The 11676-nt window shown below is 42.9% G+C and overlaps 1 pseudogene; it reads right to left on the reverse strand.

Annotated features, from left to right (window-relative positions):
• Positions 1 to 7763: 7763 nt before the first annotated feature.
• LOC138737295 (general transcription factor II-I repeat domain-containing protein 2B-like) lies at positions 7764 to 9823 on the reverse strand (annotated as a pseudogene).
• Positions 9824 to 11676: the final 1853 nt, after the last annotated feature.

Below are 11676 nucleotides of genomic sequence, written 5' to 3' on the forward strand. Positions count from 1 at the left end.
GGTGTTAGCCAAGGTCCCTGACAAGAGTGCGGCCTTGTGAAATGTGTTTCTTGAGCCGACAAAATGAGCGCTCTAACACCTTTCTACCTCCTCTTCCCTTCAGCCCTGTGTTCACCCCTCACATTCAAGTTCAAGATATTCACCTGCCACACACATCCCATGGCCAAGGATGGCCTGCTAGCATAACTATGTAGACCATGAAAAGCAAATGTGCTTTATGGCAGTGTAAGAACCTGCTCCTTTTCCTTCATGATAAGAGGATCTGAAAGACTACAATGTTCAATATTAGTAGGTGAATTGGTCCCATAGATGGAATTGGGTGGTGATCTACAGCCCAGTGGTACGAAGATTGCATTGTCCAGTATCATGGAATTCATTCCTCCTCTACTTTCCTTTCTCTCTTTCTCTCTCTCCTTCTGATCCACCTTCTGTTGTTCTTGTTCCAATCGGTCCCCTCCAGTCTCATCGCCAATTTTCATCCTCCTCCCTCTCCTGTTTCCATCTACCTATGACTCACCCCTCATCTGGTTCTGTCTGCCTTTCACTTCTGGCCTAATGGTTCCCATTGTCATCTTCCTTATTATCAGAATCCAACACTGGTGGCCTTTGTGCTCCTGCTTATCACCCTCCAGGAGCATTCTCCACATTCATGCTTCACCCAGCTTCTTCTCATTTGTCTTCAGTCCACCAATTAAATTCAAGTTTATTGTCACATGATCAGAGGTTTGGTGAGAGAGGTTGATTTTGGAACAGTGCAGTTGGTTGATCCAATAATGCATATAACATTCAACAACTAAGACACAGGACAGGAATACAGATTTATAGAGAGAGTGAACATGATTTTACTTGCGTATGGGTTCATTAAGGAGTCTGACAATGGTGGGAAAGAGACTATTCTTGAAACTGGTGGTGAATGATCTCACACTCGTGAATCTTCTTACTTTTGGGAGAGAGTGTGACCAAGGTGGTATGAGTCTTTTCATATGCTAGGCACTTTTTCAAGGCTCCAAGAAGTAAAGGTTGAGTACATGACTGGGAGGTTGGTTTGTGTGATGGTCTGAGGTGTATTCACAGCCCTCTACTGAAGTGGTTCTCAACCTTTTTTTCTTTCCACTCACATACCACTTTATGTAATCCCTAGGCCATCGGTGCTCTGTGATTAGTCAGGGATTGCTTCAGGTGGTCTGTGAGTGGCAAGGGAAGGTTGAGAATTACTGCTCTGGACCCAATTGGTACCAAAATATTTTGCTTGAGAGAAATTGCCATTGGTCCATTTCCTTTGGAGTTCTGAAACCGTCCACATAACATGTCAATTAGGGACGATTAAAACAGTGGTTTTCAAGCTTCCCACTCACATCGCAACTTAAGCAATCCCTGACTAATCACAGAGCACCTCTGGTATAGGGAGTACTTAAAGAGATATGTGAGTGGAAAGAAAAAGGTTGGGAACCACTGGTCTACAGTTTCTTGTAGAGATGGGCAGGGCAGTTCTTTACTGGCCCCTTCTCACCTCACTCCCTCTTCTCTTATACTGGCTATCCTCCTCTCCACAATCTATTCTAATGCAAGATGTGGACACAAAATGGGTAACGCTCCGTATCCCTCCATAGATACTGGCTGATCCACTAAGTTCCTCCAGCAAATCAGTTTTTATAAAATCAGAAAAAGAAAAATCTCATGGGTTCATTGATGACCCTTGTGGATTGAATATCTGGGCAAAGCTTGATGGATAATTTGTCTTTTGAAATGGTGTGAGTATCAGACCACAAATCCACAGGGCCATATGAAATTGTATGCCAGGGCTAATGGGAGGCAAGGGAAAAGATTTCTGCAGCTCTGGCTGAGATTTTTAAAATCTTTGCTGCATGCAGATGACTGGAAAGCAGCCAGTGTTTCCTAATTTTTTAGCAAAGCAGCAGGGAAAAGGCTGGTAACTCCAGACTTCCGAGTCTAACCTCAGTCGTGGAGCCACATTCTGATGAAGGAGTGCTTTGAGGTACAATGGATTTGGTGGCCAGAAAGGAATTCGAAATAGTGACCTGGAAAGAGCGAAGGACAATGGAAGCTGAGAGACCAAATGCCTTTGCTCTTTGCTCAAAGGAATGGAGACGGACATTTGGTGAGACGGTTCTTACCACCACTGTGTTGTGACCTGGAGCAACTTGAGCCCAGTGTTTGTTTGATCTGGTGTGTAAGGCTCAGACAAAGGACTGTGCTCTGGCTGACAAGAGGAGGATAAAGCAATAATATCATCAAACTTTGTAGTCTTGGGCCAGAGCCAATGAAATGTTGGAATCGTTCATGTTTGTAATGCACATGAATGATTTAGATGTGATTGCAGGGTGATGGTGGTTCAGTTGACAGATTGGTGGAGTGGTTGACAGTGTGAAGGCTGCAGGGTGATAGCAATGTGTTGATAAAGCAGGCTAAGAAATGGCAGGTGGAGTGGGAGGTGTTGAGCCTTGGGGATAGCAATGAAGTCATGACATATCACATGGCGCCCTCAGAGGCATTGAAAGACACAGGGACTTTTGTCTGCAATAACAAAAATCCTTGAAGGGGGCAGCACAGGCAAGTGTTTAAGAAGATGCGCAAAACACAGACCTTCATTAGCGGGGCGTCATGACAGTTTATTGTCATTAGCACGAGCTTCAGGTGCATTGATAGTCATGCTTGCTGCCACCACGCAGGTACCTAAAAATACATTCACAAACAATAAGGATAAATTAAATTTTCATACAAGAGAAAAAAAAAAATGTAAAAGAATAGATAAATATTCTCAGTTGCATTTAAATCTAGGCATACGTTAACAGGCCCTTTCAGCCCACAAGCCCTTTCAGCCCACAAGCCCATGCCACCCAATTACACCCAATTAACCCCCCCCCCCGTGCATTTTTGAAGGATGGGAGGAAACCAGAGCACCTGGAGGGAGAACATATAAACTCTTTACAGACGATGCTGGATAGCTGGCATTGTAATAGCGTTACACTAACCACGATGCCAACCATGCCGTCCCTACAATAGCTGTGCTTCCCTCTTCACTCACCATGCCACTGCTTTCTTGCGGCAACGTTCCACATCGATGTCTTCAACGAGCGGGAGGTCGGAGCCCGTGATTGACCTGGCTATATTTTACCACTATCTGCAGCGTTCTGAATTCCTGGCAGTCGAGTTTCCAAACCAGACTGGGATGTAACCTGTCATTACGTTTTCCACCGTACACCTGCAGATATTTAATAGTTTTGTCCACTGACGTGCTGAATCTCCTCAGACTGCTTAGAGAGTAGAAGCAGGGGTTACCTTTTATACAGTAAGAGAGATGTAATGCTCAAATTGCTAAATCATTGGTGAACCCTCAGCTGGAGTGCTTCATATAGTTCTGGTCCCCACCCCACCGCACTGTAGAAGGATGATAAACCAGGAGAGAGTACAGTGGGGATTTACCAGGAGGTTACCTGGGGTGAAGCAGTTTAGCTGTTTGCAAAGGCTGGGCTTGTTCTCCTTGGAGCCAAGGCAAAGAGGGGACATGACTGGGGATCACCAAACCATGAGGGTGATATATAGGGGAACCGTGCTCTAATTAGTGTTGTTGTTAAGTCTTGACTTGCGCTTGACTTGGATTAAAGTGAGGGAGAGTTGCGCAGGTCGTCAGCCTCACTCTCTCGCCCCAGCCTATCTGGACCCAGTGGCAAGACAGTCGAGATGGCTGGAGACAGGTCAGGATGCAGTGAATGGCCAGCAGTGTTCTGTGTGTGTCTCACCGTGTCCTCTTTAGCACTCCACGATGCATTGCTGAGAATCACCTTTCTGCCCATTGAACCAGTGATGGCTTCTTCCGCACAGTCCGAAACACGCTAGGTAGACAAGCCCTGAGTGTTGCGGGTCCACGGCAGTTCTTGCGGCGTGCTCGCAAACCTCCTTACCCATTGCTCTAATTAGTATATACAATAAGAAAACATAGATTGAGGATAAGGAGTAAGTGATTTGGCGGGGACCATTTTCATCGAGAGTTCCTGGAATGTGCTACCAGAGGGAGTAGTGGAAGCAGAGTCACTGGCAGTGTTGAAGTTCATACATGATCTTGGCATTGAAGGCTACAGACCAAGGGCTGAAAGATGGGATTAACATGCATGGGTTGCCATGGATCGGTGTGGGAGTGAGGAACCACCTGACCAGATTCCATGCTGTATGATTTAATTACTCTGTGGCACAACTCACGACGGGTTCACAGCAGCTCACACACAGCAACGTTTCAGGAGGTAAGCAGCACCGCACAAAGGATGTGACCAATTAAATCAGAACTAATTTATAATTCACTTTTCTTTTTTTTAAATACATGCTGCAGAGATTGTCCCAATATCTTGAAACAGATACCTGTGGGTAAAATCAATCTGAAGAGGCGGTGGCTTGGTTTGTGTTAATGGTACAAGGTGTCAAGATGGTGAGGGTAGGGGGTCAATGGAGCAGACAGAACCAAGTGTCGGGCTCAGAACATGAGAAGTCATGGTCAAATGTCACTGTCAATTATACCTCCAGTCAGATCACACAATGAGTTTTCCAATCACGTATTATAAAAGTGGCTTGATAATTAATTTTGAAATGAGTGAATTCATGGCCAGACACATAATACTTTAAATTACAATTGATGCTTATCTTTGAGTGATGTGCCTGGTTTTCTCTGTGAGAAGAATCACATTGTAAGTTGATCCTGGTTTGGGTGTTGATATTACGCATTAAGGATTCTGGACACACACTTGAAGCCAAAGCGAGCACCCACACGGAATGGACAACTAACAATACGATTCCATCAGACCAGAGGTGTGGGATCGGGTCACAATGTAGTGAGGGACGGGGGGGGTGGAGGGCAGATGATTGGCAGTTGTGGGGTGGTGCTGAACCTGGGTGAAGAAGGGAAATAAATCTTCAGACCTGGATGGTCTTCAGGGGGAGGGGGGGGTCACAGTTAGAGAAGCAGTTAGCACTCTTCTAGTGCCAGTGACTCAGGTTCAAATCCAGTGCTGTCTGTGAGGAGTTTGAACGTTTCTCCACATGCATGCATGAGGCACATCAGGGTGCTCCAGTTTCCTCCCACCATTCAAAAAAGGGATGGCATGTAGTGGTTAGCGCAATGCCTTTACAGCACTAGCAGTCGGGACCAGGGTTCAAATCCCGTGCTGTCTGTAAGGAGTTTATATGTTCTCCTGAGTCTGTCTGGGCTTTCCCCAGGGCTTCCAGTTTCCTCCCACCATTCAAAACATACCAGGGGTTGTAGGTTAATGAGGTGTAAAATGGACGGCATGGACTTGTGGACCGAATGGCCTGTTACAATGCTGTATGTGTAAAAAAAAAAGCATATGGAAATTGTACATTATTTCGTGTATTTGTGGAGGGGTGGTGATAGGGCACAGATGGACATATCATCATGCTATTTGTCTAAATTTAAATTAGGACTGTGGTAAAGTGAAGGAGAGGATAAGGGAGTGGAGAAGGAGATTGAAAGAGAATTTGGCCTCTGAGATAGAAATGAAAATAATTAGATACAAGATGTAAAAATACTAAATATCTAAAAAGGCATTTGATGGAGTGCCACATCAAAGATTATTGTAGAAAATAAAAAAGGCAGAAAAGTAAGTTGTAAAGAGAACTTCAAAGATTTCAAAAGGATATACATATATTTAATTTATTAATTATTTTCATTTATTCGTTAATGAATGAGCAAAGATCTAGTAAATGGGGTATAACAATAGAAAATCTGAAATACTCCATTTGAACAGGAACCATAAATCTGTTCATTGATGTACATGTAAATCTGGTGCCTAGAAGGGAGGGCTTGAGTGAAACGTCATCCAGTTTAAATTTATAGGCCCTCCAAATCTTTTCAATCCATCTGTCCAAGGATCTTTTGAACATTGTAATTGTGCACCAATTCTACAGCTTCCTCTGGCACCTCGTTCCAGATATGGAACCCCCTCCCCCAAGTGAAAAAGGTGCCCCTCAGGTCCTTCGTAAATCTCTTCTCTCTCACTTTAAACCTATGGGCTCCTGTGCTAGAATCATCTGCCCTAGGGGGAAAAAAAATACTTTATCCATGCTCCTTGCAATTTCATATACTCTCATTAGGTCACCTCTCAGCCTCCAATGCTCTAGGGAAAGACCCATCCTATCCCTCCATCCCTCTAACTCAACCCTTCCAGTCCTAGGAACATCTTGGTGAATCTTTTTGCATTGTTGCCATAGCTGGGCAATCAGAATGGCACACTGTTCTCCAAGCGTGGTCTCACCAATATCTTGTACAGCTAAATCATGATGTCCCCACTTTAGTACTCAATGCCTTACCCAAAGAGGGCAAGCACGCAAAACGTCCACCTTACCCCCACTTTTGGAGAACTATGCACCTGTACCTCCAGAATTCCCTTCCAGAGCAGACTCCAGAGCTCTGCCACTGACTGTGTAAGGTTTGACTTACCAAAGTACAAGATGGAAAAAGCTTAGATTTCAGATTTATTGTCAGAATACATACATCACATACAACCCTGAGATTTCTTTTTCCTGGGAGCATGGCAGAATTACCACTGATTGGTAGTGCAAACAATAAACTGTACACAGTGTAAAACATGTAGCCAAATGACAGAAGTGTAAACAGATAACAAATGTAAACAAGCTGATTGTGGAATACAAAGAGAACAAAAGAAAATAAAGTGCACAAGTGCGAGTCCTTCAATGAGTCTCTGATTGAGTTTATCGTTGAGGAGTCTGATGGTGGAGGGGGAGCAGCTGTTTCTGAACCTGGTGGGGCGAGTCTTGTGGCACCTCGACCTCTTTCCTGATGGCAGCAGCAAAAACAGAGCATGTGCTGGGTGATGAGGGTCTTTGATGATCGCTGCTGCCCTGCGACGGCAGCGCTCCCTGCAGCTGTACTCAATAGCGGGGAGGAAGTGGGAAGAGGCTGCAGAAGGTGGTGGATGCTCTATTGCACAAAATTCCCTCCCCCTCCATGGCCTTCTGCTGGCCAGGAATGGCAACTAACACACTGAAGTATCTGTCACAGCCCAGACACATTCTCTTCTCCCTCCTCCCATTGGGGAGAGAACTCAAGAACATGAATGCATGCACCAATAGTCTCCTCCCCTCAGTCATCAGGCTTCTGAATGAACCCTGTAACAGTGCTCTCACACTGCCCTTATTAATTGATCTTCCTTTTCTTTAATATCCTGTACTTTGCAAATTGTGCTCTTTATGAATGTGAATATTAGGGATAATCTTTTAATCAGGTCTCAGAAGAACCCTTCCCTCTGTACTTGGCATTTATAAACTGAAACTTCAAAACCTCACACTTGTCTTCAATTCTATTTGCCCCTCGCTGGTCTACCTGCCCAACTGATCCCTATCCTGTTGTAAAGTTTGTTGTACTTCCTCACTGTCCACTACACCACCAAATGGTGTCATCTGCAAATTTACAAGCAATGCCAAACAACATTGAAACTGAACTTCAGACCCAAACTTCCTATAGTATCAGGAAGTCTTCACGTCCGAGACCATTCGGGAACCCCCTTGCCCTCAGCACCTACTCGAATCCTAAGTCTGATACCTGGTCCCTATGAGTCAATCTCCAGCCGCCCGCAGCTTGTGAGAATCCTTCAACCGCATGTTCTCCACCATACCTGCGGGGTCCTTCAGCTGCTGAGCTCCCTGGTAGTCCACTGCCATGGTCACCATCTTGTAGGACTGCCTCCCGGGCTTCTCCTTCACAACGTTGGTTGTTCTCATTCATGCTGGTGCCCTGTACCACTCTGCTGCTCCCCCGAAAGTCTGCAATCCCTCATGGTGTGCTGCTCTGCATAGGTGCCGCCATCTTGGGCAGATCTTTCAAAAAAAACACTGTCCACTCCTTTAAAAGCCCATTTAAAGCCATATGGAGCTTTCAGAATTAGGACCAGGTGACTTCCTATTGGCATTTGATGGGGTAGCAGCTTGTTAAAATGGCTATTGACACCTTTCCATTTACTAACATCCTTATACTAAAATAACTATATATTAAAGTGTATTCTTCTTATTTCTTTTATGACTATTTTAAAGATGACTGCAAGAAATGGTAAAGGTTAAAAGAGAGAATAAGAAACTCCCTTATCTATGGAGGAAACTCAGTAGCTGATGACATTAAAGGCAGTGCTTCTAACGTGGGTGAGTTACCTCTGGAGGTGATCAGCTGATGGTGTGACTTCTTTCAGGGTTTGCATGTGAGAGAGAGTGTTGCTCTCCAGTTGGCTGGAAAGAAACTGCAACTTTCTCTTGAAAACCTTCACCAGGCTGTACATTTCATGAACAAAAATGCCCCTACACTCTTTGCAGTTTGGTATTTAGTTCATTCATCAGTGGAAATGGCAGCACCTCCATTCATCATATCAGGCTAAAACTAGAGGGATGTCGATTTTTATGGACCAAATTATTCCCTTAACGTAAAGTTGAGTCTGATGCTAATGGTTATTTTGTGATGGTATCAGGCAAATTATACAATAAGATGATGGTTTTCGCCAATGTTTATTTTCCTAATATTGATGATCTGGAATTTTTTTTGAACATTTGTTTTCTTTTTGGTCTGATTTGAGTGTACATTCCTTTGTGGAGGGTGAACACTTTAATTGGTGTCTTGACCCTAGATCGCTTGAGCTCCAACCTAGCTGTCCTGAACAAATCAGCCTTATTTATTCAATCCTTCTTATTAAAATGTTGTATTTTAGATGCTTGGCACTTTTTGCATCCAAAGGATAAGGAATATTCTTTTTTTTCTTATGTACACCCCACTTATTCATGGATTGATTATTGACTCGATCCTGTGAATACAAGACCATACCCATTTCTGATCACATTCCCATGTTTCTATCGTTAAATTTTCCTGGCATATCAGAAATTAATAGACATTAAGCATTTTAATTCAACCTTATTATCCGATAGAGTTTTTAGAAATTTTAGAGGAACAAATCAATTTTTTTAAATTAATATCTCTGATAAATCTTCTCGTCTGATTATCTGGGATGCTTTGAAGGCTTATCTCAGAGGCCAAATTATATCTTATACTGCAAATGTTCAGAAAAAGGCTAAGAAGGAAAAAAATAAATTAGCCAACAAATTGAAACAATTAGATCAACAATATGCTTTGGCTTTAACTAAATTTGCAGTCACATCAACAGCAAATGTAAGATCTGCCATCCAGTTCCCATCGAGAGCTCTGGTATGTCTTTGCCTTTGTTCTCACAAAACTCTTGAATCTCTGCTTTCAGGTCCCAAACTCTTTTCAGCTCTTTGCCCAGGTTGAGCCATCTTACAGTTGTGTGATACCCTCTGTCACCATGTTCAATCTCATGCTCTTCCATGAGTGCAACAAACTGTCTGTGATTTAATGCTCATGTCCTGAAGAAGTTAACCATTTTAGTTACAACATCAATGACATAGTTAAGTATTAGCACTGACTTGCACAACACATTCTGATGTATGATACAATGTAAGAATACCAATTCAATTCTGGGTTGATTTCAGTCCCTTTGTCTTGCATCCGTTTCAAAAGTCCAATGTTTTTCCCTGTTAGATTTGGACAACCATCCATTGTAACACCTGCCAGTCTGTCCCATTTCAGTCCCAGCTTGTCCAGGCATGCATTTACCTCCATGAACAAATCACTCTCCGTCGTCGTCCCTTTCATTGACTGCATTGCCGCCAGCTCCTCCTTAATCTTAAAGTCCTTTGTTATCCCACGGACAAAGACGGGTAACTGGGCAGTGTTTCCGACATCACAGGTCTCGTCCAAAGCCAAGGAGAAAAAAATCATTATTATCCACTTTATTTTGCAGCTGAAGCCCCAGAATTCCCACAATGCCCTTGATCCTTCTCGTCACGGTTTGTCTGGATAGGGGCACATTCTCAAATGCTTCTTTTTTTCTCGGGGCTTATTAGCACTGCAGAGTAAACCAAACACTCTTTGATGAACTCCACCTCAGAGAATAACTTACTGTTTTTAGCAATTTTGTTGCATATCATAAAGCTGGTCTTGGCTGCCACATCCCTGGATGTGTGAAGCTTGGTAAAAAAAAGCCTTGATGCTTTTACAAAGCTTCAGATGTCCGTGTCCATCCGGCATCGGTCAGGTTTTTGTATTTCTCCACGTGTTTAGTCTCGTAATGCCGATTCAAATTGTAGACCTTAAACACAGCGATCTGCTCTCCACAAACTAAACACCCGACTTTACCTCGGACTTCAATAAATAAATACTTAGTAGTCCATGTTTTGTTAAAAACTCTGCCTTCTGCATCAACCTTTCTTCTATTAGCATGAGCAGACATTTTTGTGGGCTAACACTTGTCAACTTGGAAACTGCGTAAAGGTAAAGCTGTGCGCATGCATGGATTTATGGACATAGGCTACGCACATATGTATGTGTGTATAGCCTACGTATGTGCGCAACTTGTGCAAAAAAGACACCTTCAAAATAAAAGCAATGCAGCTTTAATCCACGCATGGGTAAACTTATTTAAGTTTTATTTTCTAATTTCCGATTAACCTTACGCGGGCTGATCAGGGACAGCCAAAGGGCCAGATATGGCCTGGGAGCCGCACATTGCCCAGGTCTGCTCTAGCTATTGGATTTTGAGAATATGAGAATATTTCAGGAATTTGTAGGAAGGAGACTCTTCATAAAGTCTCTCTTTATGCAGATGATCTTTTGCTTTTCATTTCCAGCCCTGAAATTTCTAGTCCTTCCATGTTATTCAGTCAATTTTCAGATCACAAATTAAATCTTCATGAAAATGAGCTTTTCCTCTGAAATACCTGAGTAGCTACTTATACTGATCTTCTGTTTAAATTTGTGAGAAATCAGTTCACTTATCAAGGTATTATAATTACAAAAAATTATAAACATCTGTTTAAAGAAAGAAGCAGTCATTATTGAAATGGTCCCCCCTTTCTTTGTCTCTAGTCGGACGAGTCAATTTTATTAAAATGAATATTTCACCTAATTTATATCTTTTTCAAACTAGACTAACCTTCATTCCTAAATCCATTTTTTCTAATCACTTGATTCAAATTCTTCATTATATATGTGGAAGAATAAACGTCCTTGTTTGAAAAAACAAATCACACCTTCAAAAATCTGAAGGAACGGAGGTTTCATTCTACCTAATTTCATAGTTTACTTCTTCTTTGGCTTGGCTTCACAGATGAAAATTTATGGAGGGGTATGTTCACATCTGCTGCAGGCTTGTTGGTGACTGACAAGTCTGATGCAGGACAGGTAGGCACAGTTGCAGCGGTTGCAAGGGAAAATTGGTTGGTTGGGGTTGGGTATTGGGTTTTTCCACCGAGACAGAGGTGCACCAAAGAAGAGGTACAAGGACTCCTTAAAGAAATCTCTTGGTGCCTGCCACATTGACCACCGCCAGTGAGCTGATATTGCCTCCAACCGTGCATCTTGGCGCCTCACAGTTGGGCGGGCAGCAACCTCCTTTGAAGAAGACCGCAGAGCCCGCATAGTTTACTATTGAACAGTTAACATGCGTAATATCACATTTTGGACATATTACAATAATCGACTGGACTGCCCATCAAGTGTCATACTGGAGTTAAAATCAGCAAAAAAAAATCTCTAATACTGCACTTGGATATATTCTACATTTTTCTTTAATT

Source organism: Narcine bancroftii, chromosome 6 (genome assembly GCF_036971445.1).
Source record: "Narcine bancroftii isolate sNarBan1 chromosome 6, sNarBan1.hap1, whole genome shotgun sequence".
Lineage (NCBI taxonomy): Eukaryota > Metazoa > Chordata > Chondrichthyes > Torpediniformes > Narcinidae > Narcine > Narcine bancroftii.